At 41.1% G+C, this 20,375-nt stretch overlaps 1 protein-coding gene and 1 pseudogene across 4 annotated transcripts in view; one reads left to right on the top strand and one right to left on the bottom strand.

Moving 5' to 3' along the window:
• The window catches only part of Atrx (ATRX chromatin remodeler), a 178,033-nt gene that overhangs the window by 20,644 nt on the left and 137,014 nt on the right, over positions 1 to 20,375 (top strand). The window contains exon 1 of one of the 4 annotated variants that reach the window (XM_059251434.1): positions 13,322 to 13,421. The exons of the other annotated variants lie outside the window; for them this stretch is intronic. The gene's annotated coding sequence lies outside the window, so the exon portion shown is untranslated. Of the gene's footprint in view, positions 1 to 13,321; positions 13,422 to 20,375 lie in introns of those variants that run through there. 4 annotated transcript variants of the gene reach the window in all.
• Positions 4,418 to 4,518, bottom strand: LOC131900259 (U6 spliceosomal RNA; annotated as a pseudogene).

Genomic DNA, 20,375 nt, shown 5'->3' with positions numbered 1-20,375 from the left:
CTGCCTTGGGCTTGAATTTTTGATCTAGTCTCCTTATACCTTATGCCTTAGGCTCTTAAGTGCTAGAGGCCATGCCTCCAGCTTGTGCACTACCATGTGCTGTCATGCCTGGACTCAAATTTATTCTTTTTGTTTCCCTGAGGCTGTCTTACTATGTAGCCTAGAATTAGCTGTGTAGTCCAGGCTAGCCTTGAACTTGCAGCAATCCACTTGCTCCTGTCCTCTGAGTGCTGGGATTGCAAATATGTCAACCCACCTGGCTTCTCAGCATTATTACTACTTTTCACAATTGGTTTCACTCCTTAGAAACCTTGAATTTCCACGTGAATTTTGTGTTGACTTTTCCATTTCTGTAGTAAAGGCTAATAGATAGGTTTGATAGCAATTACCCTGAATCTGCAATTTGCTTTTGGGAGTATTGCTTTGTTTGTTCATGGGTTTTTTTTGGGAAGTGGTGGTGACAGGGTCTCACTGTAACCCTGGCTGGTCTGGAGATTGCTGTGTAGACCAGGCTGGCCTGGTACTCACAGAAATACACCTGCCTCTGCCTCACAAGTGCCAGGATTAAAGGTGCGTGACACCGTCCCTGACTGAGTATTGTTGTTAATGAAATATTTCCATTTGAATGTGGGATATCATTCCATTTATTCAGGTTTCCTTAATTTCTGTCAGCACTGATACAAAGTTTGAACCTCTGATTAGATTTATTCCTATGTATTTAATTCTTAAAATTCTGTTACATTTTTGTCTTGGAGTTTCTATTGCTGTGAAGAGACACCATGACCATGGCAACTCATAAAGAAAAACATTGTATTGTGGTGGCTTTGTTACAGTTAGAGGTTTAGTCTGTTATCTTCATGGCAGGAAGCAAGGCAGCGTGCAGGCAGATATGGTTATAGAGAAGTTGCTGAGAGTTCTTACATCTTGATTTACAGGCAACAGGAAGTGGTCTGAGACACTGGGCTGTATGAAACCTCAAAGCCTGCCTCCACAGTGACACATTTCCTTCAACAAAGCCATATCTACTCCAAGGAAGCCACACCTCCTAATAGTACCACTCCCTTTGAAGGCTATTTTCTTTGAAACTACCACACATTTATTTTTTTATTTTGTGTTTATGTGTATGTAGGCACATGTGTCTATGGTGAACGGTGAACAGAGGACAATTTGAGTAGTCTTCTGTCATGTGGGACATGAAGATTGAACTCAGGTCTTTAGGCTTGGTGGCAAATGCCTTTATCTGCTGAGACCTCTCACTGGCCCTTATATTGTTTCTTTGAAGCAGGCTTATAGCTGTGGGAACTAGGATTGGAACAGTTTGAAGGGTGACTGGGGAGTGAGGAAAACAGACACAGTATTTGTAGATTTAAAAAGTTTTGCCAGATGCACATCTGTAATTCCATCTGCTCTGAAGGCCGAGGCAAGAGGATCTGAGATTAAGGGAGGCTGGGGTTAACATATCCAGACCTTGTTTTAAAATACATACACTCACACCCAAGTCTGGTACTCAAAAGAGTAGCTATGAAGGGAAGCACAGAGAAATAGGGAATTTAGGGACTTGGGTAATGTGGGGTGAAGGAAACCCCTTAATTTTCTCAGATTTACCGGTATCAGCACGAGGAGTTTGTATTTAATTCTAAGTGCAGAAAGCCTGTTTGGCTGGTTTTTTTTCCTTGCAGTGTTAAGGATAGAAGCCTGAGCCTTCTATCACTAGCCCAGAAAACAAGCTCCCGCTTTGTTTGTTTTGTTTTGTTTTTTTGTTACTGTTATTGGGACAGGGACTTATGTAGCCCAGGCTGGCCTCGACCTTGCTCTGTAGCCATGATTGGCTTTGAAATCATTCTCTTGCCTTCGCCTCCCAAGTACTAAAATTATAAGTGTGATTAGCGTGCCTTGCTCCAGAAGGCCCCTTTGGCTGGGCATGGTGGTGCACGCCTTTAATCTCACCACTTGGAAAGCAGAGGCAGGCAGATCTCTGAGTTCGAGGACAGTCTGGTCTACAAAGTGAGTTCCAGGGCAGCTAGGGCTGTTACACAGAGAAACCCAGTCTCAGAAAAAAGCCCCTTTGGAGGTGAAAGAAGGATGTAACCAAGAGCCTACATAGAAGGGGGAGTAGCTTTTAATAAAGAACACCTAGGCAAAGCCATTTAAGAGTGAGTGATCCAGGAACTGGAATTGTAAGAGGTTGGAGAGAAAATTATATGGAATAGTCATGTGGAGAATGGAAAAGCAAAAACATAAGGGCTTTAAGGTTGCCAGGGAATGAGAGTGCCCCTTCGAGGCACAACTTCACTTAGCCAGTAGTAGTAGCAGCTCTCCTTTCACAATATTAGCTCCTCCAAATAATTCCACTCCTAAGACTATATACCATGTAATACAAATGTGTAAAACTGCAAAAGGCATATTTATTGCTTCTTGGAATAGCCTGCTTGAAATTTTCAATTAAAGGGGCTGGAAAGATAGCTTAGTAGTTATCTCAGTTTAATTACCAGCAGCCACATGGTTACAACCATCTTTTAACTACAGTTTCAGGGGATCCGATGTCTTCTTCTGACTGCCTAGGGTACCAGGGACACACATCACGGATAGAAATATATGCAGGCAAAACACTGATACACATAAGTAAATCTAAAAAAAGTTTCAATTAAAGCAGGATAAAGAGACTGTTAGGATTACGTAGAGGGTCAGCAAGTTGTAGGGTGCAAAGGTGAAATATTTAAGTTTTAGTAGAAAAAAAATCTCACTATGAGCATCTGTGTCTAAAGGTAACCTACAATGCACCGGGTGGTTGTTGGTGGCACACACCTTTAATCCCAGCACTCAGGAGGCAGAGGCAGGCGGAACTCTGTGAGTTCAAGGCCCAGCCTGGTCTACAGAGAGAGTTCCAGGACAGCCAGGGGGACATAGAGAAACCCTGCCTCAAAAAAACAAGCAAACAAAAAAAGTAGCCTACAATGCATGAAAAAGTGGCCTCATTTTTAGGTATATGTAAGAGATTAGATGACAGGGCACCCACATGCAATTCAGGCATGACTCCCCTCCAGACTGTTCACATACTCACCATCTGGAGAGCCCAAAACTGGAGACCAGTGTGATGCCCTCCCTCTTTCCAGGGACACAGCCTGGGGAAGGGGACACAGTGCTGGCATTGAAGTCCTTTGTTTAAGGCCAAACATAGCCACTCACTGAAGGAAAACAAACCCAATGAGATACTTCCTAATAGTAGTACTATTGTTGAGGTTTTGTTTTGTTTTTTTTTTTTTTTTTTAAAGGCAAACCAGAAGATTCAAAATGGAACAAAAAAATTAAAAAAAAAAAACTAAAGTGCTTTGGAAGTGGAACATTTGCCTAGCCTGTGAGGGCAATGGTGTGTTTAATCCCAGCACTGAAAATAAAATATTAAAAAAGGTACACAGAACTAGTTTGCCCAGATTACCTGGTCTTCCTGCAATTCACTTTCTCCTTTTGCATTTTTTAAAATTTAGCATTCAGATTTGTGTTCACATGTCATGATGCACATGTGGAGGTCAGAGCACAGCCTTGACTTGACTGTAGGTATCTTTACTGCTGAGGCATCTTGATTGCCCTTGGGTTTTCACTAGCAAATGTTAAATGGGCACAATGTAAGGCTGAGGTAACGCACAGAAAACAGCATACTGCATGCCGGTGCTCAGTGCCCAGTACATGCTCACCCTTGCAATAGGTGGGCTGATATTAGGAGCAGGCTATGTGCAATTAGGGCAGAATTGCATTTAACAGGTGGTGTTGTGTGGCTGGGTACTCAGGTGAGGGTCTCAGGACCCTTCTCCCATGTTCCTTGTGTTGACGTTAGAGTTATGTATCACTACTTCTGACTTTATGCAGTACTAGGGGTGGAACCTAGGGCCTGGTGCATGTGCTAGGTAAGCATTCATCCTCATCCCTGTTTTTTTTTTTTTTTTCAGGGCAGGGTTTCTCTGTGTGCCTGTCCTGGATCTCGCTGTGTAGACCAGGCTGGCCTCGAACTCACAGAGATCCGCCTGGCTCTGCCTCCTGAGTGCTGGGATTAAAGGCGCGCCCACCACTGCCCGGCTATTTTTGTTTTGTTTTTTGTTTTTTGTTTTTTTTCAAGACAGGATCTCACTATTTAACCTTAGCTGGTGTGGAGCTCACCAGGTAAGACTGCTTGTCTTGAACTTTCAACTCTCCTCCTATTTCTGCCACTCAAGTGCTGGGACTTTCTATTTTTTTTTTTTTTGTTTTTTTTTTTGTTTTTTGTTTTTCGAGACAGGGTTTCTCTGTGTAGTTTTGCGCCTTTCCTGGAACTCACTTGGTAGTCCAGGCTGGCCTCGAACTCACAGAGATCCGCCTGGCTCTGCCTCCCGAGTGCTGGGATTAAAAGCGTGCGCCACCACCGCCCGGCCTCTTTTTCTTTTTAAAAAGTGTAGACCACCTCATGAATTTGTGGGTCATCTTTGTGTAGGTCATGGTAATCTTCCGTGCATCGTTCCAATTTTAGCATATCGGCTGCCAAAGCCAGCACTGAAGAAAAAGTTTTTTACATTTATTTGTGTGTTTGTGTATGATTTCCTGATGTGCACGTGGAGATCAGACGAAAACTTACAGGAGTCTGTTTTCTCCTTTCAGTATGATTCCTGGGGACAGTCAGGCTTGGTGGCAAGTACTTTTAGTTATTGAGCTATCTTGCTGGCCTTGAGGAAGTTGTATGTATGTGTATGCATATATAATTTATTTGTTTGAAAAAAATCTGTATAGATGTTTTGCTTGCAAATAAGAAGGATTAAAAATAAAACAAGCCTCAAACTTCCAGAAATTACTTGTCTCTGTCTTCCAATTGCTGGGGTTAATGAAATGCACCGCCGTGTCTGACTTATTTCAAACCTTTTTTTTTTTTTTTTTTTGGTTTTTCGAGACAGGGTTTCTCTGTGTAGCTTTGCGCCTCTCCTGGAACTCACTTGGTAGCCCAGGCTGGCCTCGAACTCACAGAGATCCGCCTGCCTCTGCCTCCCGAGTGCTGGGATTAAAGGCGTGTGCCACCACCGCCCGGCTCAAACACCTTTTTAAAGTATGTAATTTTTGGCATTAAATATGCTCCAAAGTTATATGACTTTTCCCATGAATTTGCAGGAAGTTTTTTTTTTTTTTTTTGAAAATGGAAGCAGTAGCTGGGCAGTGGGGAAGCACACCTTTGATCACACTTGGAAGCGCACTCAGGAGGCAGAGGCAGACTGGTGTCTGAGTTCCAGACCAGCCTGGGCTATAAAGTGAGTTCCAGGACAGGGCTACACAGAGAAACCCTGTCTCAAAAAAATAAACAAACCAACCCACCAAAAAACCAAAAATGAAACATTTTGAAAGTTTTTTGAAAATTGAAACATTATTTGAAACAGTGCCTATTAAGTAATAATTTCTGAACCCATCCTTCCTAAGACCCTTGGTAGCCTCTGTTCTATTTTTCCTTGATAATTTTTTCCTGGTATGTTTGTGGGATTAATCCTTTTATTGATTGGTTTATTCCAGCTACACTAATCTGGAGCCTTAGGGTTTCACGAGGTGGCTGGCACATCAGGTATGTTAATTAGGTGTGGCTTGGTCAATTTATGATGGCTTACCTAAGTAGGTAGGGGCTGAGGTAGGGCAGAATCACAGTGAGGCCCTGGTTGATGAACAATAGGACTAGTACTATCTCCTTTACCAGGCATTCTTGGGGTAGATGGACAGTTTCACTGCCATCTTAATGTTTTTTTCCCCCCTCTGGTTCTTTTAACTTCAAAGATTCCCCCCCACCCTCCACCTTTTTCTCTCTTGGTTTTTCAAGACAGGATTTCTCTGGGTAACAGTCCTGGCTGTCCTGGAACTCGTTTTGTAGACCAGTCTGGCCTCGAACTCACAGAGATCCAACTGCCTCTGCCTCCCGAGTGCTGGGATTAAAGGTGTGGGTGCCACTACGCCTGGCTCCAAAGAACTGGTTTTTTGTTTTTTGTTTTTTGTTTTTTTGTTTTTTTTTGGTTTTTCAAGACAGGGTTTCTCTGTGTAGCTTTGCGCCTTTCCTGGAACTCACAACTCACTTGGTAGCCCAGGCTGGCCTCGAACTCACAGAGATCCGCCTGGCTCTGCCTCCCAAGTGCTGGGATTAAAGGCGTGCGCTACCACCGCCGGCAGAACTGTTTTTTAATAACTTAAATTACACTTATTTATTTGTGCATGAATATGTATGCACACATGCTTCATTGCATGTGTATACAAGCTATGGGGATGGGTTGGCTCTCTCCCTATACCACGTGAGTCATGGAGATTGGTGGTAAGCACCTTTACAAGAACTATCTCACTGGCTCTTTGAAACTTTTTTTTGTTATTGCTTGCTTTAGAGTTACAGGCAGGATATATTTATAACTAGAATTGTTCTTTGGTGGGGAATAGGGTCTTGTTAATACATTCTAAAAGTTACTTTTTTTCTCAGATGTTAGGTCCCATACAGAGAGGGACAGCTCTTTAGGGGGTATAAATATAGCCCAAGATAGATTTTCTTTTTTTTTTCTTTTTCTTTTCTTTTTTTTTTAAAAGGATTTATTTATTTTTATGTGCATTAGCATTTTGCTTGCATGTATGTCTTTGTAAGAGCACCAGATCCCCTGGCATTGGCGTTACCGACAGTTGTGAGCTGCCATGTGGTTTTTGGGAATTGAACCCGGGTCCTCTGGAAAAGCAGCCAGTGCTCTTAACTGCTGAGCCATCATCTCTTCAGTCCCCACAGCCCAAGATAAATTGTAATGAGACTCTGGACCTGCAACATTCCAGCCTCTGAATCACTGAAGTTCTAATCAGTCAATCAGTCTTTGCAACACACTGCTTTTGTCCGGAATTTTTGTTTTTTAGTTTTTTGGTACAAGGTTTCTCTGTGTAGGTCTGGCTCTTCTGGAACTCCCTCTGTAGACCAGGCTGGCCTGGAATTCAGAGATCCCTTGCCTCTGCCTTTTGAGTGCTGGGATTAAAGGCGTGTGCCACCACTGCCCGGCTAGAAATTCTTGTTCATACTGCTTATATTACATTTCTCGTCTTGCATTTTGCTAACTTTTTTTTCAATACAATATTTGTGTTAGTCATAGTTATTTTATCTTCAACTTGATAATTTCAAATTCTCCATCATATCTGAGTTGGTCTTGATGCTTACTTTGTCTCTTTAGACTGTGGTTTTGTTTGTCTTTACCCTGTAGCATGCCTTGTTTTTGTTGTTGGAAGTTAGGCATGCTGTATCTAGAAACAGAAACTGAGGTAACCCTCAGGATTTTAGTATGAGGTTTTGGTGTTTTGGGCACCAACGGTGATCAGCCAGCCTCCTCTGCCACACAGGTGCTACATCTCTAGTATGAGAGTTTATGTTAAACTGGCTAGGATTAAGGCTTGGTTTGACGTAGATGTTAGGTACCAGACTTAAATCTAATTTTTCCTTCTCCCTCTCCTCCTGCTCAGAACCAAACCCAGGACCTTGTATATGCTAAGCAAGTACACATCCCCAGACTTAAAGTTTCTTCTACTGTCTTTAAAAAAATATTTTCCCTCTTCTTGTTGGTTTTCCTATGAATTCCTTCCTCTCTAAACAGTGTCTTGTCTTGGAGATATCTTAGTTTTAATTCCCCATTATTATACTGCTCTATGCAAAATATTGCTTTATTTTTTTTTGGTGCTCTTATTTGTCTTGAAAAACTTGTAGAACACTTTTCAGTTCTTAGTCTTTTGTGAGGAGTAGATTTCATTCTTTAAGGGAGAGTGAAGGAGAAAAACTGGACAGACTGGGAATCGTTAGCTTATCTTAGATCCATCAGATCAAAGGTCCAGGGCAAAGCACCAGTGCATGGACACTCACACACACACACTATATCTATATATCTATATATCTATATATCTATATATCTATATATCTATATATCTATATATCTATATCTGTCTGTCTGTCTATCTATCTATCTATCTATCTATCTATATATATATAGAGAGAGAGAGAGAGAGTCTCCTTGATGTAATGTAGGGAGTTAGGGAGTCCTTCACAATTAAATCTGATATTTCTTTTGAAATAGAGTCTCATTCTGTAACCCAGGCTGGTTTTGAATTCCTGGTAATCTTTTTTTTCTTGGCCCTGGAAGTGCTGGGACTATAGTGGTAGCTGAAATCTCTGCTTTTTAGTGCTGTCCCAAGTTTCTGGTTTATTTTATTTATTATTTTAAAAAATGATCTGCATAGGTGTTTTGCCTGTGTGTATGTATGTCTTTGTACTGTGTGTGCCTAGAGCTTGAAGAGGGCAGAAAGGGGTATTGGATCCCCTGGAACTGGAGTTACAGACTGATGTGAGCCCCCGTGTAGATGCTGGGAACTAAATGAGCGTTCTCTTGAAGAGTAGCCAGTGCTCTTAAGCCCCTAGGGGTCTCTCCAGCCTCTTCCTGGTTTCCCGAGTTTCATATCCACTTAGGTAGAGCAGAAAGGCAAGAAAGGTCTAGGGTTATTTTAGTGCCTTTCCTCCAAGAGTGTAGATAATGCTCTGGACATATTTTGATATGGTTACTTTCCCCTGTCCATGCTCAAGATCATTTTTCAAATCTTTTCAATGAGATCTTCCTAAAAACCTGAGGGTGGTTCCTGAAAGTAAAACTCAACAAAGTATGGGTGTTCTTTAAAACAGAAGCCACAGTGGTTATTTTATTTTACATTTTTTCTATGATATATTTTATGTGCATTAGTGTTTTGCTTGCATATATATCTCTGTGAGGGTGTTGGATCCTCTGGAGCTGAAGTTACAGACAGTTTTGAGCTACCATCTAGGTGCTGGGAATTGAACCCACGTCCTCTAGAAGAACAGCCAGTACTCTTAACCTCTGAGCTATCTCTTCAGCCCTGCCATAGTCACTCAGTCCATCCTTGGCTTCCAGCAGCTTGTCAGACTGTTGAAGTATCTGTTTCAGGTAAACAATGGCTCTTTGTATTTGCTTGTCTCTAGGGTTTTTGTGGTGTGTGTGAGTGTCCATGCACGGTGCTTTGCCCTGGACCTTTGATCTGATGGATCTAAGATAAGCTAACGATTCCCAGTCTGTCCAGTTTTTCTCCTTCACTCTCCCTTGAAGAATGAATTAGAACCTACTCCTCACAAAAGACTAAGAACTGAAAAGTGTTCTACAAGTTTTTCAAGACAAATAAGAGCACCAAAAACATTTTGCATAGAGCAGTAGATAATAATAGGGCAAAAGACAATAATCTTTTTTTTTATTATTAACTCATGGTTGGAATGTTCTCAGTGATAAAGGATATAAATAAGGTCAAGCTCCAGCTCAAAATAAAATCAGCTAGAGTCCACATGGCAACACGTAACTCAATTCCAGGGGATCCAAATGTCCCCTTATGGCCTCTTCCAGTACTAGGCACACACCTGGTATAGACAGACTTGCAGGCAAAACACCTATAGATTCTAATTCATTCTTTTTGTGGTGCTGAGGATTGAGCTTGGGGCTTCACACATGTGCTCTTTGGAAACCGAGTTTCATCCCTAGTGCAGGAATTAGATGATTTTTTTTCTTTTATTGTTAGAACCCTGTCTTGTTATTGCCGTATTTATTGCATAGTGTAGTAGGCACAGTAGCCTTGGCATGAAAAATAAAGCTAGAGACTTAGTGTGAAGTTATGTGTTTATAAATATTAAAGTCAAATAGTCTGGAGAGCTGGCTCAGAAGTTAAGAGCACTTGCTGTTCTTGTAGAGGACCCAAGTTTGGTTCCCAGCATCCACATTGTGGCTTTACAACCATCTAAAACTCCAGTTCCAGGGTATCCAGCACCTTCTGGCTTCTCTGGGTATCAGGCATGCACACTTCAGACAAAATACTTGTATATATATATATGTATGTATGTGTGTATGTGTGTATATAGTAGAAATACATTTAAAAAATCTGAGAATTTAAAGAAGACACTAGTAAAGACAATAAAAACCAAAGATTTAAACAATTTGGAAACAGTAGGCATGGCAGTGCCCAGTGATATAGCTAGTTCTAATCTGGGTTGTCTTCACCTACATAGTTGAGTTTGAGACCAGCCTGGGGTACACGACACTGTGTCTCAAACAGTGATGACAATACCACCACCGCCACCACTATCACTACAGAATAAAACAAACAAAAATCCCCTAAACAAAACCCGGACACTTTGAAACAGTGTGCTGTATTAACTATCTGTGTGCTTGTCTTACTGTATCTTTAGTCCTTTTAAGTATTTAGTTTGGAGTATTATCTATTAGAACAACTGCCTTTTCACTCTTTAAGGAAATTTTTTTTTGTGGGGTTAGTGGATTGAGCCCAGGGCTTTGAACGTGTTACGCAAGCACTCTTAACATTGAGCTACACCCCCAGCCCTATTACTCATTAGCTTTTATTAGTAACTCTTTTGAGTTTCCCTAAAGGGTGCACTATAGAATTGGATCTGATTGGAGTTGCACGTCCTGATTATATCTATATATTAGTAGTTGTAAGTGGAAACTATAATTCTCTTATTGCATGTTTCAAATAAGGGTCTCTCTAAGTCTTACTTTCCTGTAATAGGATTCTGTAACCTAATAGGTCTTTTAATCCAAAAACCCGGAGCCAGATACTGGGGTAGATGCTGAAAGATCAGAGAGACAAAGGAACAAGCCACTACCATGTCTTACCTCCAGGACTCCTCAGCCTGAAAGACTTCAGTTCCTGTCTCCTCACACTTTATATACCTTTCTCCACCCAGCCATCACTTTCTACTTAGTGCTGGGATTAAAAGCGTGTGTGTGTGTGTGTGTGTGTGTGTGTGTGTGTGTGTGTGTGTCTCAAGCAAAGACATGAGATCTCAAGGGATTAAAGGTGTGTGCCACCGCTGCCTGGCATCTATGTTTAATCTAGTGGCTTGTTTGGTTTCTGATCTTCAGGCAAATTTTATTAGGGTACACAATATATCACCATATTTCCCCCTTTTTTGTCTAAAATAATAAAAGATTATAACTAATATAAGAAACTATATACAGTAAGTATAGTAAGTATATACAATATATACAGTCAAGAATTACATTAACAGTGTTCAGTCCATAATCATTTGATAGATTCAGAGAAAATACTCCATTATTTATCCTATTTTGTTGAGTCCAAAATGTTGTAGCTAATTCACGTTCTATTCTAACTTGTTTTTTTTAATAATTTTATTTTATATGCATTGGTGTTTTGTCTGCATTCATGTCTGCATGAGAGTGTTGGATCCCCTGGAACAAGAGTTACAGACAGTTGGGAGCTGCCATGTGGGTGCTGGGAATTGAACCTGGGTCCTCTAGAAGAACAGCCAGTGCTCTTAACCAATGAGCAATCTCTCCAGTCCAATCCTAATTGTTTACCAACTGAAAACTATCTTTTGATGTCTTTCAAAATTATACTCTTTACACTTCTTTAGTGAGTTTCTTTCCTGAATTTGTTAACAAGGAAAACTATAATAACTACCCAATCTTCAACTCCCTCAGAAACCCGAGAAGGAAATAATATTAACTGAGTAAGCAGGAAGTGCAAACAAGTGACTTCCAAAAAATGTAAGAAATGACAGAAACACCTGGCTGCCTGGACAGTCACCTGAGGTTTCTCTGCAACGTTGGGACATCCATCTTAGGCCTACAGGCCTAGCATGTCTGACAGACTTTTCTGTGAAGCAGGATATTCTGAAGGGCTGTCCTACTTTGTCTTGGAAAGGTTCTTTTTTAAAAAAAAATTTATTTATGTATTTTTATGTATGAGTGCTCTGCATGTACACCTGCATACGTGAAAGGGAGATCACATACCATTGTAGATGGTTGGGAACCACCCTGTGGGTGCTGGCAATTGAGCTCATGACCTTTGGAAGAACAATTAGTACTCTTAACCACTGAGCCATCTCTCCAGCCCCAATTTAGTTTTTAAACCTGGTCAGTATGTATAAAATATACATTGAAATTTATTGAAATTTGGCATGTTTGTGAAGAACACTGTCTAACCTTACTCCCCCCCTCCAGGGTTTCTTTGCGTAGCCTTAATTGTGATGGCATCTGCTTTGTAGACCAGGTTGGCCTCGAACTCACAGAGATCCTCCTGCCTCTGCCTTCCAAGTGCTGAGATTAAAGGCGTGCACCACCACTGCCTGGCCAGCATTTTTTCTTAACAGCTGCTTTTCCAGTGTTGGAACTCAGTGACATAGAGAAAATCTTTTTTTTTGCCTTATTTAGTAGGACAGTCAAAAACACCACCACCACCACCAACAACAACAACAACAAGAAAAACAAACAGAAAACTACAGATGAGTGTATGTGTGGCTGGAGGAATGATTTAGTGCTTAAGAGCACTTATTCCTGCTCTTGCAGAGGACCCATATTCACTTCCCAGTACTCACATATCAGCTCATAGCTTATAACTCCAGTTCTAGGGGTTCTGATGCCTCTTCTGACCCCCATGAGCTCCTGAATACATACACATAAAATAAATATATTTTTGAAAATTATAGACAGGCTGGAGGGATGGCCTGGTGGTTAAGAGCACTTGTTTCTCTTGCAGAGGACCCAGGTGGTGGCTCACAACTATCTATAACTCCAGTTCCGGGGGATCAGTGCCCCTCTTCTGACCTCTTTGGGCATGGCATATTTTCTAGACTTGCACAGTTAGTGCCTGACAGCCTTGATGATACTTGGATAGGGACATGTCTTAGGAGATTTTTTATTATTATTATTTTGTTATTATTATTTTTTTGGTTTTTCAAGACAGGGTTTCTCTGTGTAGTTTTGGTGCCTGTCCTGGATCTTGCTCTGTAGACCAGGCTGGCCTTGAACTCACAGAGATCCACCTGGCTCTGCCTCCGAGTGCTGGGATTAAAGGCGTGCGCCACCACCGCTCGACGAGATTATTTTTTTTTTAGAACTTCTATGCTAGTGAGCTTTTCATTTCATTGAAAGATTTCTTTGGGTTCATGGCTTCAGAGTTTTTAGATTCTTGGAATGATGAGGTTGTAGGGCAGCAAAGCAGCTCCAGAAGCAGAGAGAAAATGCTTTTGCTTTGGGACACTCTTTTTTTAAAACTATTATTTATTTATTTATTTGGGACAGGAATTCTCTATGCAGCTTTGGCGTCTTGGAGCTTACTTTGTAGATCAGGCTGTCCTTGAACCTCCCAAGTGCTGGAATCAAAGGCATGTACCACCACCGCCCGGGGACACTCATTTTAAAATATCCTTTTATTATATTTAGGTCTTCAACATCTGGGATGGCCTGAGCACATTCTGAGTAACTGTTCACTTTGTTAATCCTCTCTCTGCAGTTACCTTCACACAACCCAGAAATGTGCTTTGCTAATCTTCTAGGCACTTCTCAATCCAGTAATAAAGTTGACAAGTAAGATCAACTGTTCCAAATCCAGTGAGTATTGAATTTTTCAATAAAGCAAGGCACGAATCTATTGGATTGGTGAAAAGCTGATTGTCAATTGTTGTTTAAAGTGAGGGTATGGGGCTGGGCAAATGAAATCACTGTTTTTTATCTAGATATGATGATTTTGAAACTAGAAACGCGTGTAGATGTGAGTAATTTTCTTTTTTCTGAGGGTGGTGGTTTGAGACAGGTATTGTTACATACCTCAGGTTGGCCTTAGACTGGCCGAGCTAGGATCATATTACAGTCTTGTGTTGTTGTCCTGGATTGGCACATCTGCTTCCCTTTTCTGGTCTGTATTTCTTGAGTGGTAGTAGATCATCATGAAAATTTTGGGGAAATATGTTCACTGATGCTTTCAGCTTTTATCTTAGGTTTAGAATTATACATGAACTTTTTCAAGAAAATGAGGTGAGTTAAAGAAGACAATAAAAGTTCCAGCAATGAAAGCAGTGTATTCATTATAACAGAAACAGGTAGAAGAAGAAATGGTACTCTTGCCCTTCCCATTTGCCTTTAAAAGGTTTTTACTTTTACTATGTGGGTGTGGATGTGCATGCCACAGTGCACCAGTGTAGAGGTCAGAAGAGAACTCTACCATGTGGAGTTGGGTTTTTCCTTTTTCCTTTTTTTTTTTTTTTCACAAGAGAGGGTTTCTCTCTGTAGCTTTGTCTGTCCTGGAACTTGCTTTGTAGACCAGGCTGGCCCCGAACTCATAAGATCTGCTTGCCTCCCAAGTGCTAGTATTAAAGGCACGTGCCTCCATGCTGGAACAATCTAATACTTCTTGATTCCTAATAAAAAGGAACACAGTAAGAGCTTGGAAACGTTGCTTTCTGAAAGTAATCCCCCCCCCAAAAAAAAGTAAGGGAGCAGATGCAGAAGTCAAGTCATATAGAGCTGGGTTTGATGGCACACACCTTTAATCCCAGCACTTGGGAGGCACAGGAAGGTGAATCTCTGAGTTCGAGGTCAGCCTGGTGTACAGAGCTAGTTCCAGGACAGTTAGGGGTACAAAGAGAAACCCCACCTTGAAAAACCCAAACCAACCAAACAAGTCACAAAGCATGCTTTAAATGGTAGTTAACCACATTGTCACATCTTCATGATAATACATCACCACCATCATTATGGGACTGTTTTCACATTGCTTAAATGCCAAGATTCATTTTTAGTATTCTATATAACTTGTCTGATAGTTACTCATGTTTATTTGAAATGATGGAAGCTGTTAATACCTTTCAATGACACTAACTGCACACCACGAAGGCCATGATACTACAAACCGAGGAATGGAGTTCTTCCAAAGCTACAATGGAAAAGAGTATATGCAACCGATTCCATACACATGAATGACTTTCTATGCTATAGGAAATCCAGGCAGAAGGAATGGAGATGTGTAAATAGGATTCTTGAAGGGAAAAACGTTGACATGTTGCATGCATTTAATGTTCAGTCCTTCTGTTGCCTCACAGTCTTCTGATGCACTGTTCCAGCATCTATAATGTTGTCTCTAAGTGACTGCATGGGGAGGCTGCTGTGTTTGTAGGAGTTTTCATTTGGTGAATTAAGTTCAGGAATGATCTCATCAAAAGCCATTTTAGTGGGGTGGTGGTGGCTCATGCCTTTAATTCTAGCACTGGAGAGGCAGAGGCAGATATATCTCTATGAGTTCGAGGCCAGCCTAGTCTACAGAGCGAGGTCCAGGATAACCAGGGCTATACAGTGAAACCCTGTCTCAAACAAACAAACAAAACAAAACTAAAAGCCATTTTAGCCAGTGTACTGGCAAGAGTAAAATACAAAAAGTTAAGTTAGCTTGAGGTAGACTAGGTTTGAAGGGGCTCCCATATGTCACTTTGTAACCTCACTGGTTTGAAACTCACTGTTTAGATCAGATTGGTCTCCTACCCAGAGATCCATCTGCCTCTGTCTCTCAAGTGCTGGAATTGAAGATGTTTGATCCCTTGCAGTTGGAAAGGTTGTGAGTTGCCTTACATGGATTCTGGGAACTAAGTCATTTATACAGCCCTATATCCTGTTATTTTTTAATCAGTTCTAACTCTTTATCAAGAGGTTTGGGCTTCTCTTTCCTTATTGATGGCTCTTTAGGTGGACCTATGACTCCTGACTACATTTTCTCCCCCCATGATTTATTTTTATTTGTGTGTGTGTGTGTGTGTGTGTGTGTGTGTGTGTGTAAAAGAGTGCAGATGCCCTCAGGACAGAAGGGGTTGCCAGATCCCCTGGAACTGGAAATACAAGCAGGTGTGAGCCACTTGCAGTGGCTGCTAGAAACTGAATTCTTGAGTCCTCTGCAAAATTAGTACAGGCACACACTTAAATCATTGACCCATATCTCCAGCCCCAACTATATTCTTATAAGCCGAGAGCAGGCTGTTCTTCTTCTGGTTGGACACTTTGATGCTGTGCTTGATTATAAGCCTTTGAAGGTGGTCATGTGGTTATAGTATGAAATAGGACAAGCACTGATCCAGATCTCTGAAGAATCTTTTTGAGCATCTAGTCTTAAAGCCACAATCCTATCACTTTAATTTTGTTTTGATCATGGTGTGTTTGCCTAATTTATAGCAAGCAGAAGAAAGGCAGGTTTTGTTTTATGTAAACATTGATATTTTAAATGTTATATACAGCTTGTGGTGAAGAGGTGATAATAAGAATACCCTTTTAGGGGCTGGAGAGATGGCTCAGAGGTTAAGAGCACTGGCTACTCTTCCAGAGGTCCTGAGTTCAATTCCCAGGACTCACATGGCAGCTCACAATCTGATGCCCTCTTCTGGTCTGCCAGCATACATGCAGACAAAGCACCTATATACGTAAGAAAAAAATAACACCCTTTTAGCTAAGCGGAGGTGTTACATGCCTTTAATCTCAGTACTCAGGAGACAAGCCTGCAGACCCTCGCCACTAGTGCTGGTCTGCTTTTGCTGGCTATTGGCATTTGCTGCTTGAGAAGCTATGACAGCCCCACAAGTCTCAGCAGTGGACATTACTTTCAGCTGCACCTTTCTGAAGCTGGCAGTCTCTGGAGCTGCTGCTTGTTGTTATTGGTGGTTTCTGGAACTGCCAAGTCTGCTATGGATATTGTTTTCCCAGGTTGGGAAAACCTACTCTTCATTTCCTTAGACCTAAAGCCTATATATTCTAAACCTACATTTTTTTGACTAAATCTATGACCTATTTAAACCTACACTCTATAGGACTACTTTATCTATAGGTCTACTTTATAAACCTTACCTAAGTCTTACTTACATTCTATAGGACTACCTCAGTAAATATACTTATTTCTTATCATTCTATAGGACTACCTTAGCAAATATTTTAGGAGTATCCTAGCAAATATCATGGCCATTTTTACAAATTACAGGCTTATTACTACACGTCTTAAGGAAATTCTATAAATCTATTAGATATCTAACTTAGCAAACATCTAAAGATTTCTTAATACGTAGAAGAGATTTAACATCTTTTAACAAGACAGAATAATTTTCTGTTTATTTTTTATTTTTATTTTATTTTTTATTTTTTTTGGTTTTTCGAGACAGTGTTTCTCTGTGTGTAGCTTTGGAGCCTGTCCTGGAACTCACTCTGTAGCCCAGGCTGGCCTCGAACTCACAGAGATCCGCCTGCCTCTGCCTCCTGAGTGCTGGGATTAAAGGTGTGCGCCACCACCGCCCGGCCAATTTTCTATTTCTTACTTTTAATTACCACTAGAACTAATTAGACTCTTAACAAGACAGGAAGTACGCAAATTATTTTTAAAGTTCAGAGATTATAGTCAGCTTTGATATTCTGAAAGTTCTTGTAAGTTTGAAGCAAGAGTCTGTTTGGCAATGGTTCTTTTAATGCTGGGATTTAGTGAGTACTGTTGCTATGGAGTTGTAACATTTGTTGCTAGAGAACTGTAACATTTTTGGAACAAACGCTACCCCCCAAAGTCACCTTTCTTTCATGCTGCACTGCCGAGCTCTCTCAGCCGTTCTGGAACCCAGCAGAAACTGCTCAGCTGCAGACAGTTTCTAACTAGAGGCCGTCTCTTTACCCAAATTCAGAACAGCTTCCCTGTGCCATAATTCAGACAAACGTTTCTGTTATAGCAGAACTTTCAGTTTGTTCTATGGAAAACCTCACTTCAGGCTGAGGGTGAAATTCCTGTCAAACTTGCATTGATACTACATTTCCCAGAAAGCCTCTTGGTACGCTAGCAAACTTTCCGGTTCCGGTTCCCTTTACCGGGTTTCGTTTTTTGTAACAGGAGATTTTTTTTCCTTAAGCTTGCTTTAGGATGCCTGTGCCGTTTTTTTTTAACAGGTATATCTCTCTAATTAGATCTTTCACCTGACCCAGTTCTGTTTGTCTCCACACTCAGGCTGCGGTTTATTGTCTGAGGCAAAACCCTTAGGACTTCACTGGGTTGGTGAGGCAAATAGAAAGCATTTGGTTCCGAAAGGTCCTTTCTCTGATAGAAAAGAAAGCTGCTCTCTTGGATAGCTCCCTGTCCTGTCCCCACCCGGCTCCTTCCCCAGATAGTGTCTCTGATGCAAAGCGCAGCTGCTAATGCAGCCACAGTTTGACTTCCCTGCCTCATCATGCCCTTGCCTTGGGATTTTTCCCATCCAGGTGAAACTAATTTTTTCCTTACAGAAAAAGAAACTGAGAAAGTTCGTTCTGAAAGGCCTTTTAGAGAGAGATTTTTTCCCAAAAGAGAGAAAGATTACCACGCTTTCCCAAAACTTCCGTTCTCTACCGTTTTTGGCTTCACGGCCAGGAGGAAACTAATTCTGAGGGTAAATGTTGCACTGCTGACGGAGCAGAGGATTTTTCTTCCATGAGCACCTGCTGCAGGGGAAATTTCTTTCCTCTGTTGCTTTTTTAGCATTTTAGTTGTCCCCAGGCCAAAAGCTTCCATAGGAATCTCTTTTCTACCTGATAAGCTCAAAGAAGAGCTTTTCTCTGCCCATAAAGCTCAAAGAAGATAGATCCCCCCCCCCAGTTTGTGTTCATAGCCCCAAAATTAGGCTTATCTTATCCTACTTTACCCTAAGCTTTTTCTTTTCTATATTCCTAACTCTAAATTTCTTCTGCACTATATTACCCTTTCTACCTTAATTTTTATAGATAGAAGAGAGAGAGAGAGAGGAGAGAGAGAACCTATATATAGAGAAATCTAATGCTGCAGCCTTGAGGTATTTCCTTCACTGTCTAACCTATACACCCAAGAATAAAATACCGATGCCTTAATTTTTCAGTTCCTTATTGGCATGCCTACACTCACAGTGCCCCCTTCAATCCTTTCTCCAATGTCTAGGGTTATGTTTCTTTTTTATCTTTTCTTTGTCACTGTTCAGGCGCCATCTGTAAAGGACCAGCCCCCACCATTTTTTTTTTTTTTTACCCCAGGGACTCTTGAGGAATGAGGGATAAGAGACTTAGTTAGAAATAGAGAGGGAGAGAAACAGAGAGAAACACAGGATAGACTCGGGTGGGCCTGGATCCTTATCCACCGGCCCAGAACTTGATTCCAAAGGTCAATTTATAACAATGCCAAGGGGTGGAGCAAAAGACCTCCCCCTTGCTAGTTAAAGTCAAGTGTAGAGCCTTACAAACACCTGGTACCCAGGCCCGTGGACCAATCAACCTCTTAGGCAGTCCTGCTGGGTACAGCCACTAGGAAACCTAGTGGGCTATAATTGTAGCTGTGTTATTGTGCCTGTCTAAAACACTTTATAGTATAATAAAGAACTGAATGGCCAATAGCAAGGCAGGAGAAGGAATGGGCAGGCCTGGGGCAGGCAGAGAGAATATATAGAAGGAGAAATCTGGGACAGAAAAATGAAGTAGCTAGCGAAGGAGGAGGACTTGAGGGGCTAGCCACCCAGCTACACAGCAAGCCACGGAATAAGAAACAAAGAAAGGTATACAGGAATAGAAAAGGAAAAGCCTAGAAGCAAAAGGTAGACAGGATAGTTTAACCTTAAGAAAAGCTGGCTAAATCAAGCCAAGCTAAGGCGGGGCATTTATGAGTAAGAATAAGTCTCCATGAGTAATTTATTTGGGAGCTGCTGAGTGGCGGGCCCCCTAAAAGAGCAAAACCAAACAACAACACTGCTTCTATACCTTTATTCTAGAACAGGGCACCAGATCCCACTATAGATGGTTGTGAGCCACCATGTGGTTGCTGAGAATTGAACTCAGGACTTCTGGAAGAGCAGCCAGTGCTCTTAACTACTGAGACATCTCTCCAGCCCACATGTTTATTTCTTTGTGTAAATTTTCATGCTAGTTTTCTTCTTAAATTTTGATTGTGGATTTTTTGGGGAATGTATGCACAGTTTTGTTTCTTAGTTATTTAAAAATTAAAAATTTTAGTGTTTAAACTCAAAATGCTTTGCAATCTAGCTTTAGGAATTTATTTATTTTTGAGATACATTTTCCTGTATCCCAGGCTGGTCTTAAACTCACCATGTAGCCAAGAATGATCTTGAACTTCTGGTCTTGCGTCTAGCTTCTGAGTATACCACTTTATCTAGTTTTATGGTCTTATGTGGTACTAGGTATGGCTTTGTGCATGCTAGGCAAGCAGTCTACTAACTAAGCTATCTCCTTAGCCTTTGAGATATTTTGAATCATCATCAAAGGGATTCCTTATATCTTCTAATTCTCCCTTTTTCCATTTCCTAGCAGTTGGTAATTTACTCTGTCTCTGGACTTGCCCATTTTGGATATATAAATAGAGAACTTCAGTATTAACAATGTGTTGTGTTGGATCTGCCTTCTTTAGCATTGCCACTTGTAATGGCCATCCTTGTTTAACATGCATTAGTATTTCATTCTGTTTATTGGAGTGTAGTGTTCCATGGATGATACCACATTTTATTTATGCATTTATCTCTTGATGTCTATTTGGGTACTTCCTATTTT

The sequence above is a fragment of the Peromyscus eremicus genome, chromosome X (assembly GCF_949786415.1).
Source record: "Peromyscus eremicus chromosome X, PerEre_H2_v1, whole genome shotgun sequence".
NCBI classification, from domain to species: Eukaryota; Metazoa; Chordata; class Mammalia; order Rodentia; family Cricetidae; genus Peromyscus; species Peromyscus eremicus.
This window is presented reverse-complemented; position numbering and strand designations above follow the sequence as displayed.